General features: G+C 39.5%; 1 long non-coding RNA gene across 9 annotated transcripts in view; it reads left to right on the forward strand.

Annotated features, from left to right (window-relative positions):
- Positions 1-13,657, forward strand: part of LOC110356443 (uncharacterized) — a 71,779-nt gene that overhangs the window by 27,344 nt on the left and 30,778 nt on the right. For all 9 annotated transcript variants that reach the window (XR_010475074.1, XR_010475073.1, XR_010475071.1 and 6 more), the window contains 2 exons: positions 1,629-1,758; positions 10,377-10,462. This is a non-coding gene — a long non-coding RNA (uncharacterized LOC110356443). The remainder of the gene's footprint in view (positions 1-1,628; positions 1,759-10,376; positions 10,463-13,657) is intronic.

The raw sequence follows: 13,657 nt of genomic DNA on the forward strand, positions 1-13,657 counted from the left end.
GCCTCAGTGCGGTCAGTATTTCCCTGTGCAGGTTGCCTGTTTGCCACATGTTATCCTTTTACATAGAGACATATGTACATGCCGATTAATAAGTTAATTTAGTGCAAGAATTTGATGGTGAGACAGAAGACCCCAAGAGAAAAGTTCTTTCCTGTTGAGATAATGCAGCAACTCTGTTAGCTTAAGCCAGTAGAGACTTTTTTTACGTTACCCAGAATTGCTTAGACTGAGATTTTCTGAACATCTCTGCATTTGAAAAAGACTAAACTATTTGAAAGGAGCTATTAGCATGCATGCTTTCACTTCACTTCTTTTTCATGTTTGGCTCTTACGGAAAAATACCAGATTTTGATATGAACATCTGTTTCATGTTTTTCTAAATGTGAGCTTAGTACAAAAATTAACCCCTGAATTTTTGGTTTCAACAGCCTTCTAGCTGTTCATTATGCACTCAGGAGCCTTGTCTTCCCAGTATTGCTAGGAACACAGCTCAGCCTATGGCTGTTTTGTCTTCTGGAAAAAAACTTGGCCAACACTGGATTTGTTCAAATGCTTAATGAAGATATTTTTCACATACTCACCATTAGCAGTTGTCACTTTTTTTTGCTGAGGCACTTCATAGCAGTAACTCTGCTCTCAGTCTCATGCAACCTCATTCAGCTTTTATCCCAAGAAAATGTAGGGAAATAACAATCATATTTGCTCTTTCCAGAAATGAGTTTTAGTTACTAACAGGCCCAACAGATGTTTAGCAACGCTTGATTTCATGGGGAGTTTCTTTGCCCTCACTAGAGGACTAAGGCATTAGACACATTTTCACCTACCAAAAAAAAGAAACAAAACAATTTTCTTTCCTGTCAGTTTAGGGTACATTAGCTAAAGGCAGTGATGACTAGCAAATGTCCCCAAATGCAGGAGTTCCTTTCAGCATGGGTGAGCATCCAAAATGCCAGAGAATTTTCCAAGTTACCCAACCTCCCAAGCCAACAAAACCAGACCTTTGGCACCTCCTGCTTCACACTGGCTCAGTAATTGCTCAAATGTGATCTTTCTTTTTGACTGATGGGCAGTTCCCATTCAGAGTTAAAGGGGAACTATACAAGCAGGAAGAAAAGAAGTAAATAAAAATTTAAAAAAATGGCATTTTAAACTACTCAGAATGTTTGACCTTGACCAGGGTGTCTTTCAGATACAATTAATCTCTTACCAGTTTGGCTATCTGTGATCATAATGAGTTTCTGCATCAGCTTATGGAAATGGTAGATATTTTATTCTGCTACTATATGAAGACACCATTTTTCTTTTACCACAGTGAGAAAGTTTTGCACACATTTACACCGAGGACCTAAGAACTCCAGTAGTAATGTCTTTCAAAGCTAATGAGACACTGTTAATCTCCACTTCAAATGTATAGATGATGTACAGAGTTTTCTTTTAATACCTGTTCATATTTTTTTTTACATGCTACCATTGTATTTCTGAGGCCATCAGTGACATCCAGTGGCCAACTAGATTAAACCTGGACGTGTTTATAGATATCTGCCTACTGCTTTCTTTAGTAAAAAAAAAATAAAATCAATAAATATGCTAACTGTGCAGTTCACTCATTTAGCTTAATTGTCTCACAGGTGTGATGGGAATCTCCCTGGAGAAAAAGCTCAGCACTGGACCCTAACTTGGAACTGGTGAAACCCGAGTGTTTCACAGGAAGCACAAGGACATGATTTGGACTCTGCCTTCCACGCCAGTATCATTGAGGTGAGTTGAAACTGAAGCTGTGGTCTCTCCAGATTTGAGTTGGTGCAAAACTGTAGCTAGACTTTTTTTCTTCTTTATGCAAGCAGACACGAATCTCAATATAAGCATGTCCTGTCCCATCTGTTTCATTAATGAGATTTCATTTTTACTAATTTGTTTTAAACAAGTTAGTCTAAAAGCAGTTAACAGGAAAAGCAAGGGAAATACAAATATTTACTCAGCCCAAATCATGCATCTGCATAAAAAACACACAGGAAGCACTACGAATGTGTTAGTCATACTACGAATGTGTATCTTACAGAAACATGAAAACCAAACTAGGTGCAGTAACAAATTTCCAACACTGAATTTTGAGCTTGCTTGCAGTGAGTGACCATGTTATTAACTCTGTTAACAGCCTTCACTGGGTAAAAAAGAGGTGTTTGGAAGAAGGTGGTTGACAATGTTCAATCCCTTCAGTGGTGACTGGAGGTGACGTTTCCCTTGGTATGGTTAGCCCATGCAGAGTATAAAATGGTTATATTTCTGTTTGCAAAAGATCTCTTTAAATAGAAAGGATATGAAAGGAATAGAAGTTAGGGACCAAAACTTCTTGTGTGTAGTTCCCAGGGCACAGGGACTTCAATTGTTGAATTAGCACTACAAAGCTATCGTTGTATTCCAACAGTAGTAGTAGTCATTGTGCTACTAACATTTCTGTTCTGAGATGTCTCTCATCTTTTACTAGATAGCAAATTTTGCTGTGACCTGTTTCAGTGAAGTATTACACCTGCACTTTTTGCAAAAACTGGAAGAACTAAATGCAGTACTCTGGAAAAGGACATTCATGCCAGCTATTATCATTGTCATATTTGTGATTTGTTTTCCCTCCATTATCCTTTCTCCATAGCTGGTGCAAAGTAAAGAAATGGGGCTGCTTATGAAAAATAATTGTGGTCATCAGAAACAAGAAGAAAAAATAATAAATTCCAAAAGTCTAGTTTAGAATAAAGTGTTTCACTTCTGGGAAACATAATATAAAGTAGTAGTGAACAAGAACTAAATGTCTGTTGTTCATTAGTCCACTGGATAATGAATTAACAATACTTCATGGATTATATCATGTAAAGATGGAATTTGTGCTCATGTATACTATTTATGAGGGGGAAGAGCGTCAATGAAACTGAAACTTACTCTCCATTTAGACTCACACTGTCAAAGAAGAAACTGACCCTCTGTTTACAGTATTTTAAATTCCTTTAAGTATATTATAACATGCATTTAATTAGTCAGAAGAGGCAAAACCCAAAGGCCTGGTTTCACAAGTTTACATGTTTGAAGTGCACTAAATAGACTTTAAATTAAAAGGTAATGCATGTTTATTAAGCTTTATTGATTCTTACCAAGGACAGACTGACTTATGGGGCAGACAGCCATAGCAAATATGACACCTTCTCATTATAAGGCAGAAATTTTTCTTCATCTTGTCGTATAGTCACAGTTCCGCTTTTGGTTCTACGCTTTCCACAGTAGCCAGCAGGCATTTACATGTGCACCTGGCAGCAATAATGAGGGACTGCAAATACTTGTTGATAATTTTTACTTTTAGAAATTATATAATATATTTTATATGTTTGTTTTTTTTTTTTCATGCCAAGCACTTGTCCAGAAACAGCACTTTAATCAGTGTTCAGATTCAGGTCATGAGTGCCTTCACTTTTTCAGTGGGAGACCAGCAGTTTCCTCCGATTTTACAGCAAAGAGAAAGGGCAAAGCTTGCAGAACTTCTACAAATGTAATACAGAAAAATTGTTGTGGACTGTTTCTGTAGTAATTCCCCCTGAAAGCCAGTAATACATTTAGTAACTAGCAATTATACATGCAAGGCATCGTTACTGGCAAGAAGCGCTGCAATGAAAGGCTGTATAGTTGGTATTGCGGTTACTGATGGTTTGCTCTGTTCTGCTATATGGTTTCCTTTTTCTGTATCATGTAAAGATATTTTGATGATGTTTCACCACTGTAATATACAAACATCATTTTCTATGAGGCAGAAAATTAAAATCCAAGGTAGATACCCAAAGGCATTGAGAAAATATGTTAGCTACTTTATTTATACAGTTATTTAAAGAATCGCATAAGAAAACTGGCATAGCTAAACCAACAGTATTCATCTGGACAGGATAGCTGAGCTCGAGATCTTCAGCTCACCATCAGCTGTGTATTCAGCTCACTGCATGGAGCTTTGGCCATATGTTTTCTTTGTACTGTGCTGATAACACGTAGTTTAAAAATCCCACCCAAAACTTTAAAAATAGTCCATGGTGAGCAGGTGGTGTGAGGGAACACCAGAGCTGCTCAGCAAGAGCTACCTCAAGTGTGTGGTCTGCCAGTGTCCCTGGGAGGCAGCAGCACAAGGGCATCCTTGCAGGTGTGGATCGAGAGGGGAAGGTATGACCCCACCAATACTGCTCGTGTCCCAGGCTTCAGGCTTATGCAAAAGGCTATGGATATCATTGCTGGGTTACGATATTCATGACAATGGAAAGGACTTGCACAGCTGATCAGAAACCATGCACATGCCACCCACTGACATCAGTTCATTTGGAAACAACTTTAGCAGAAATAGCTAAAACAATGAAATACTGAAAAAAGTGCATCCATTTCTTGGTGTGTCTCTGTTCAGAGGAAGTTCAGCCTCATTTGAGGGACTGGTAACATCCACGCAGTCTGAGTGAATGAATCATCTAGGCAGAAACTATGGAAAGATAATGTTTATATTCACTGCTAGGCTTCCAGATGCAAAAGATGGGCAATAAAATAGCTTCTCCCAGGAGGGACACAGCTGTGAATGTGCATCTCTGCCCTACATGGCTTATTCAGTTAATGTGGAGCTAACTTTTGCAGATACCTGTTGAAAATCTTACTTCTAATTATGGGGTTCAGGTCTGCTAAGCTCTTTCTTGATGTCGCTGAAGCTATTTTGTTAGCATTTCCTGGCTCCACAGAGAGCTGATCACAGCATTGGCAGCACTGTGTTCCTGTCTATGGTTTGTCTCAGTTTTGGTCTAGGTTAAAGCAATTATGGAATTAATTATTGCCTGTACAGCTGTTCTCTCCACACCCTGCCAAAAGTCAGTCTAGCATACAGTCTTCCCTGCATAAAATGCTGGTGACAAAGCAAATCTAGTGTCCTCAGTTTAATGCAGAAACAGTAACTCTCGTCACATAGCCAAACCAGAGGATTACAAGCAAACTCGTCCCAGCAAAGCCACCATGCATACTGCATGTCTGTCAATCTGCAGCTTTCAGGCAGGTGTTGTGAACACACCTCTTGGATCTACAACATGTAATATATGAGAGTCGGAGGTTCGTTTGTCCTTAGAAAGTATTTGCCCCCTATTTAGAACACCTCTATCTAGTTACACTAATACTGAAACTGCTTCATCAGTTGTAGTAGAATTATTTTTCAAGTGTATTTGTTGTACTAATTGTCCTTTATGTAGTCCTGTGCATTTCAGTATACCAATATAGTTGTTTTGTCCACTTCCTTTTTTGATGTGGACACCTTCTTCCTCTAAGAACTAACGGTAAAATTACCAAGAATCCAGTGTAATTGGTGGTGCTTTCCCCTCTCTACCCACTTCCCTATATACTGGCCAAGCACTGGCCCAAAAAACATATCTGCTGTGCTTCAGAAAAAGAGTAATTATTGTTGCAAAATATGTTACTTGAAAGAGCCCAAATAATTATGTGTCCTTGGAAAGCATATCCCTTGCTCCAGCATGACACTTTCACTTGCAAGGTTTGACTCTGGGCAGCTGCTGCTCTCAAAGCCACCTCTTGCCTACTTCCCAGCTGGGCACTGAGATTATGAACTAAACAAGTGAATTTAAATGATGGTTTAATCTTTGAGGATTTGTGTGATTCCCAAGTATGTTACTTCTGCTGATGAACTAACGAGCTGTCTTATGCTTCTGGTTATAAAGAAACAGAAGTGAGGTGCCAGGAGGAGAAAAAGGGGTAGTTTGGGACCAGTGTGCAGTATCCTGGTGGCAGGTACAGGCAGGGTGTACAGGGTTGCATCGTCCTCTTAAGTAAGCTGCTGGGACCAAGTGAGGGGTTTGCCCAGCCCCACCAGCTGCCTGCAGCCATGGCGAGGAACCACAGTGCCTGCCCCAGAGCTGGTGCTCCCCAGCATAGCAGGGCTGCTGTGGACATGTGCTGCCTGCCCCTGCCCTCAGAACAGGAGCCAACAGGAGCATGTAGCACCTCTTCAGACACAAGGTGTGGGCACAGACCTAACATGTGACTCTCTCTCCCTGATGGCTCTCGCCAAAGACATAATCTCATCCAGCAGTCCCCACAGCATCTCAGCAGAAAAGCATATATCCTTCCAGTGTGCTACCATCACCACTTACAAACGGAGAATTTGAGGTGTACAGGGATGAGGAGTCAGACTTTCAAAGATAGTGCTAATTCTCTATTGTTATGTTTGCAATTTGCAATTCAGTGGATTGCATAAATCACCCGATCAGCAACCAGAAACAATAGCACATTGCTTCAGAAGCCAATCACGCTGAGACTTCTGACATTTGACTAGTGAACCCTTGCAGTGAATCGTTGTATACTATTCAAAAAACAAAACAATATTTTGAAGATGCAGCAAGTAATTTTGAAGAAATAGACTGTTTAACTTGAAATAAATATGAGAATTAAAAAAGAACTTCTTGTTAATCATAGTTCATACTTTCATTCTTAACCTCTGCAAAAGTGAATCACATAGCTAGGTGTTTGCACTCTGACTGTCCTCCTCATGTTAGCTTCACTCAACAACTAGCAGAATTGTTGAGGTTTTTTTCTTTTGAGGATTGTTTTAATCTGGAAGAATTATATTAGGTGTAGAAGCAGTAACAGGGAACTTTTTGGAACAATATGGTTATTTTTTAATGAAGTGTGTTTTATTGTTACCCTCATTTTCCTCTGTAAGTGAAATCTGAATTGGCTTTATAATATCTGTGAAATTGTGCTTCCATGTCTAACCTGGACATTGCTTCTAGCTTTCAGTGGCTTTCAATAATTTGTCCAGTGGCTCCCTGCCAATCTGAAAATCTCTGTAAATGCAAAGCAACTCTTTGAGGGCCATTTTGGAAGCACAAATGCTTTTGCTTTCAGTAATAGAAAAGGCAGAATCTAGAAAACATTTTGGGGTATTTATTTATACAGCACAAATGGGCATAACAGTGCATATCATGCTGTTGAAGTTTTAAATCCCAAACTGCATCTCAGAAATTCAGAGCTTTCCCCCTCCTACAGTGAAGCCTGACCATTGCAGAGGCAAAGAAAAACAAATGAGATTTTTCTAAAATGCTATGAAAGTTATCAATAACTAAGAGATCGAATTTCACCCCTCTGGTACCTATAAATCCGAAATAATCTGAGTGGTTTCAGCTGAGTCATTTCCAGTTTGCACCGACATTTCTGACACTGGAATTTTGCCTCTCAGTGACATTCTTCAGCTGCATTTCTGATCAGTGGTGGTCATTTCGGGTGCAGGGACGGGACTACTCACCTCCACACAGTGCATTGTATCTGCAATCTGAACACATCTGCTGTTGTCCAGTAAAACATAATGAGCATTTAAATAAGTACGTGCTGAAGCCTAAATTTGTAGTTCACACCCATTGGCTCAAGCAGCCCAGATTACAGGTGAGTTCTGTAGGTGGTATTATTAACACCTGTTTTCAGTGGGCGTTTGAGGTGGAGGACTGGAAAACCAGACAATTAATCCTGGGGGGGTTGATGTTCTTGTTGGTTGTTGGGGTTTTATTTAACATTTCTGAAGAACGACAAAAATTTGTGAGGCAGAACTGGACAGACAGTCTGCTGGCAAAACAAGAAAATAATGAGAGTGAGCAGATGTTTAGACTGAATTTTCAGCTACCCCAAAACAAGCCAGAATTAACTTTGATAAAGCTCTTTCTTTGGGCCCAGACAAGTATTTCACTCCAGCTGAAGTATTTAGGGTTTAGTTTATTCTCTGAGTGAACTTAGTTCTGGCTAGCTTGGCTAGCTTTTATTGACCTGAATAGACTTTTTTTTTTTTGGTAAAACAGACTTTCCAAATATTTCATCCACCTCAGCCACAGCGGTCACTTTTACACAGAGCTGCTCACTGCAGAGCAGTGGGGGTTCATCTATCATTTCTCCCTTCCAATGCAAGAGAAATAGTGGACCCCACCGTGCTCAGGATGGAAATCACCACAGCATCCCTGTGTGAGTCCAAACGTACGAGAGCACAGATACTTGCAGGGTGGCAAAATCAACAGACATGCAGAAAAGGTTCATTTTGTTACAATAAAGCCACTCACTTGGCAACTGTTAATGTTATTCCTAAAGACAGGAATCAATTCTGATTAGTAAATAGGAGACAATTGCAACATCGATAAAAATAAGATATGCTTTTTCTGCTGCTGTTTTCAACAGTGCTATTTTTATAATCATCTTGGAAAACACCTCTGGACCTAAGAAGAAGAGTTGGGTGAAGTGCATTGGGTATCCAGAGGGTACACGGGACCCCAGCTGTGGTTAACAGAAGGAATAGGGCTGACGAGGCTTTCTCATTCACTCAGGACCCAAGGCAGCTCTGGGCAAGGAGTGAGCAGCCAGCAGAAATGGTCAAGAGGCCAGCTAAATAACATACTGGAAGACCTGTCAGCTGCTACTCGGTACTGGCTCTCAGAGAAATGGTTTAAAACCAGGTAAACTCACCAGCTTGGTGAACAGGAGAATTGCCTAAACCCTATATTGTCCAGCTCAGAAATGGGGAAACTTTCTTCAGCTGAATTTACTCTCGAGTACATCACCACTTAGGAACTAAAGTGACATTAACTAGAGATGAAAGAAGTCAGAACAGCGTAAATAGAATGCCCAAAGTCATGTAGTAATGATGCAACAGCGTCAGAAATGGAGCCTCTTCTCCTTTTCTCCTGAAAATGAAACCCCACCCAAAGCCCACCAAGGATCATCAGCTGACCTCAGTGGTGATTCTTTTTGCTTTGCACTCCAACATGACTGATTATAATAAACCAAATGTCAGTTGTGCCTGCCATACCATGTCAGCTAGTAGATGCAATTTAAAAGACAAGTAATTACAACCTTCCCCGATTATTAGATTAGATTAGCAAAAATACAGCTGAAATACAAAGCAGACATGAATTTAATTACCATGCTAATTTTCTCTTGGTGTGAGAAATAGTGACTATACTCCTGTAATTACTTGCTTTATGCATCAAATCTTGCTAATACTACTGTTTAAGTTCCTAAAGCACTTAAAAAGATGAAAACCGCATTGCAGTTTTGAAGTATTATGCTGAAACCGCCTGTGAGTATTACACAGTTCTGAGATCTTAAAAATGCAAAACCTAACTTTCATCTTTTTCAGTGGAAAGAAAACTTGGAGCTGCTAAGCACTAGAGAAAATACAAATATATTTGTCCAAAACATGTCCTCTCTTATATTAAGAAATTCTGAAATACTTAATCATTGGTGCAAAATGAAATAATTATGTGAAAAATCTAGGTATTTTTCTCCTCCCTCAACTAGCATTTTAGCATTGATTATTAAAAAAAACCACAACTTTCTAATGAAAGAAGGAATCTGTGGGACATTCACCCAGGAAATGCTTGAACCGGGCTCAAACCCTTGCATTTACTGGCAGTTCTACTCAGGAAAATTAAAAGTTGAATTCAGCACCGAGAATGTGTGACTTCAATCACACACTCTTTAACACCAAAAACCCACAGTATCATGAGATCAAAGTTTGTAAAAAAAGCTCTGGTGTCAAAGGAGACATCAGACCAGCTCCTCTACAAGACACAATCCCAGTTGGACATCAGAAATATCTACCCTTCCTTTACAAGAAAATATTATTTTTAGCCATTTTTTTTCTTCTTGTTCTTTTTTTGAGATTAATTTTAATGCTTCTTGTTCAGTTTATCTTTACCTTAAATAGTAACAACTAACACTTTTTCTACTTGGGAATATCTCCTACAGCTGGTATTGGTATCCAGCAGCAAAGTACTGTGCAAAGTATTGGGCAAGTCCCATTGAACCTGGGGCATAACTTCACCTTATAAATTGCTTTTATCAGCATCATAATGTTTCTCTATAAATTGTTCTGGATTGCTTGAGCAAACGTAAAGTGCTATTTCTGAACAGTAAAGCTATTTCCACCCCATAAGTAGAATATGCTTCTATTTTTGGCAAGAAACTCACTCTCTACCATGGGATAGCTTTAGTGAGTAAAAGGAACAAACCTCTATGAACTGAATTCTTAGAAAGAAAGAAAGAAAGAAAGCGCTCCTCCTGCTTGCGAACAGAAGATTGGTTCATTTGCGCATGCTGTGTAAAACTTGCCACGAAGTCCTTTGTGCCATCAGCATGAAAAGAATCCTTTGCCCAGGCAGGAGATTAGGGTGGACAGCGGGAATCCCTGCACCCGAAATTCAGATTAGAATGGGTAAGTTCATGGGAAATTGGGATTTTAAAGGGATTGTTCTGATGATGCCAAAAAAGCAGCAGTAACAACAGCCAACACCACCGGCCCATCCAAGTTTCTGTTTTCTCTCTCGCTAAAGGTACACTGAGGAGACAGAGTGCAAGGGGCTGGTTTTGCTCACCTTTAAGGATGTGATACAAGAGTGAACCACAGAAGTGACAGCAGGTATGTCGAGCATCTCATTTGGGACCCCCAACAACAGCATCATTTCCCCATTGTATTAGCAAACCCTGAGAGACTGGTGCTGGTGTTAAAAACCCCACAAGGAGGTAGCGGCAGCAGCTGAACACTGTGGTCTCACGCAGCACAATTAATGCATCAATCTTCCTTACATCAGTGTCTTATCTTGGCTCCCAGAGCCACAGCCAACTCCAGCAAGGCCGGGGCGCAGGGAGCGGGTACTGAGCCGCGGGCACGCAGCTGCCTCTCCCCTCCTGCGCCGCAATTGTGCTCCACCTTGGGAGCACTCCCGGCCGACCGCCTGGGCTAAAGGCCTTTGAATTAACCTTTTCACTAGCAAAGAGATTGTGGCCCTATAGAAAAGTATGAATTCAGAGCCAAGCCTTTCTGCAGGATTAATTCATTAGAAGCAAAAAGGAGAAAGTTTTTTTTTTGTTGTTCTGCAAAATATAAGTGATTATGGGATTTAAAGAAAAAAAAAAATCGTCTGTCTATAGAGGGGAATATCAACACTGGAACAATGCACGCTCCTATCCTCTGCCTAAGTCCTTGTACTGCCCTTATCTCCATCACACCTAACTGCCTGCCAGGAGCGTGAGCTAAGAGATATAGTGTAACCACTGTCCTGTGTGGTCCTTTCTCTGTCCTCTCTCAAGAGAAAAAGGTGTGCGTGAGAGGTAGATCTGCTTTGCTAGAGGACTTTTTTTAGGGAAGGGGGAGGGCTGTACTAAGGTTTTATATCAGAGGAAGAAAACCCAACTAATTCCCTGAGTTTCCTCTATGTTTCTTTTTTTGTTTGTTTGGTTTTTGTTTCATTTATTTGTTTCTTTCTTTTTTATTGGTAGCATTTTCTTTTCATTCCCTTTTCAAGTTTCTTCCAGTTAGTTATTTGTCCCATTAGTAATCAAAAGCACCCACACCAGCTAATCTCACCTTTGGGAGAAAAGTAAATGCTTGTGGACTGCAAAATACAACACTCTCATCATCACCTTATAAACAAAGGACTGACTTTTTAATATGTTCTTAATAAGATATCCATACATGTGTGCTTCTGTACACAGGATTATTTTTTTTTAATGATAAATTATTTGGGGACCATAGTCAGTTTGTTGACAAATTTAAATGATTTTTAAAGAGTAACTTTGTGCTTTTGTTTTTGATTTTGTTGGTTTTGGTTTTTGCTGTTGCTGTATTTGTTTGTTTGGGTTTGTTTTTTTGCTTTATTTCCCCAAGGGCTGGAGAACAGCATGCACTAAGAAATCTGTTCCCTACACAGTAACTAACAGCTGGTAGAAAGCAAACAGTGAGCACTTCTGTTGTAATTTGTCATACAACCTTAAACAAAGCTAGGGTTCCTACAGACCCCATAGTAACTAAAGGTAAAAGGCTTTTCAAATTTCAGATCATGAAGTCCTTATGTCAAAACTATTTAATGTGGACCTTGTGATCAGGCTTTCAAGTAGATTCTGATCTTTGTTTAGAAACCATCTGGCCAAAGAAAAATAGCCAACTGTTTCATCTTCCTTTTCTTTTTTCACCCATCCCAAAAATATGTTTTGAGATCAAGATTCCACTTTTCATCTCTTTTTGTCACATGTGATAAAGGACTTTTAAATATCCAGAGCATGTTCATTACATATAAAAAAGTTCATGTAATCACCTGCTTGCAGCAGTAAAATCCCATATTCCTTCCCATTGCAGATGGTGCAGTAATTATCATTTAGTTCTCTGAATATAACTTAGGGTGTGGAAAAGATGACACACAAAGTTTGCACGCATGCTAGCCCACCCTTTTACAGAATTTCAAATGTAACCAGTTTTTTGGTTGTATGGTCACATTAAAATTCCCCTTTTGCAACACTCTATGCAAAAAACAAACACCTGGATTCAGAGTTTCCTAAAGGAGTCATCTGAAAATAGGTACTTTCTGCCAAAATGTCATGAAGATTTATGTGCTTGCATTCATGGATTAAATTGAGGACAGGTGGGAGAACATTCAAGTATGAGAAGGAATGATAGTAAATTTATGTGTAAAAAAAAAAAAAAAAAGAGGAGGGGAAGGTAGTTATTATGATTTCTGGTGGTTTGGATAAAACAGACATAGATATTGTAAAAAGGAAGGTACCATGTCTGGAAAGCCATCCTTCAGCTGCTGCAGAGGAGGACGGGATGGTCACAGCCCTTCCCCAGAGCCCCTCACATGTGGTGACCTCCAGGCTCTCAGAAAGCCCATGACCAAGCAAGTGCTGGTCAGGAAGCACCAGTGCAATATCTGATGATACATAAGGGTAAGAGGAGACTCAGACTGAGTAAGCTGAAGTTAAAGCAACAAGGACCTAATGGTATGTGAATTTTTAAAAATCTAATTAGTATTTCAAACACTTTTTTTAACATGTAGGTAATCTTAAGCTACGATCCCCTAATGACTGCCCTGCTAGAAATGGATGTTGGAGTCTGACAAATGTCCTCGTATCTAGAGTTGGGAGGATTGTCCATTAAAAGTCCTGCCATGTCCAGATCCTGTATAAGACACTTCCAAACTTAATTTTACACTGAAGAAAACCATAACAGCTCAATAGTCAGCTAAGCTGTCTGTAGCTTTAGCTTCTCCTGAACACCATTCTAACTATTATCAGCACCCATAGCTAAGATAGTTTGTAAATCAAGCTGTTCAGTGGGCACTAAATTCCTTTTAGATTAAAATTAACATTACTTCAATCCATGCACCAAAAGCTGGCTGTGTATACATTATCATTCCTTTAAACCAGCAGTGCAATCAAGATCAACATATTCTCAGATTTTCAATCACAAAAGATGATTACATTGAGGCAAATGAAAACTGAAGCATATCGACAAGCTTGCTTTTTTCCTGCTCTGTAGGAAATGACTGTAGAGGTAGGCAGTCTAGTGTTTCACAGAAGTACTATGTTCTATGTAAATAAATATGTAGCTAGGAACAGTCATGAAGGTTAAAGGGCATCTTTAAAGAGAAAACTATGATTCCCAGACTCTTTGTTAAGTTTATTTAGTAGAGGGACTAGAGAAAGGTTCAGAGTGGGCTGCAAGGTGCTAATAGTCCAACTAGATAAATGTTAGCTTCCCAAGTCTGGAAGCCAGAAGAAACTGTAACATGGTTAAGAGCTGACACAAAATTGTTCTATCCAAGAAAAATATGTTATT

Source organism: Columba livia, chromosome 10, assembly GCF_036013475.1.
Source record: "Columba livia isolate bColLiv1 breed racing homer chromosome 10, bColLiv1.pat.W.v2, whole genome shotgun sequence".
Lineage (NCBI taxonomy): Eukaryota > Metazoa > Chordata > Aves > Columbiformes > Columbidae > Columba > Columba livia.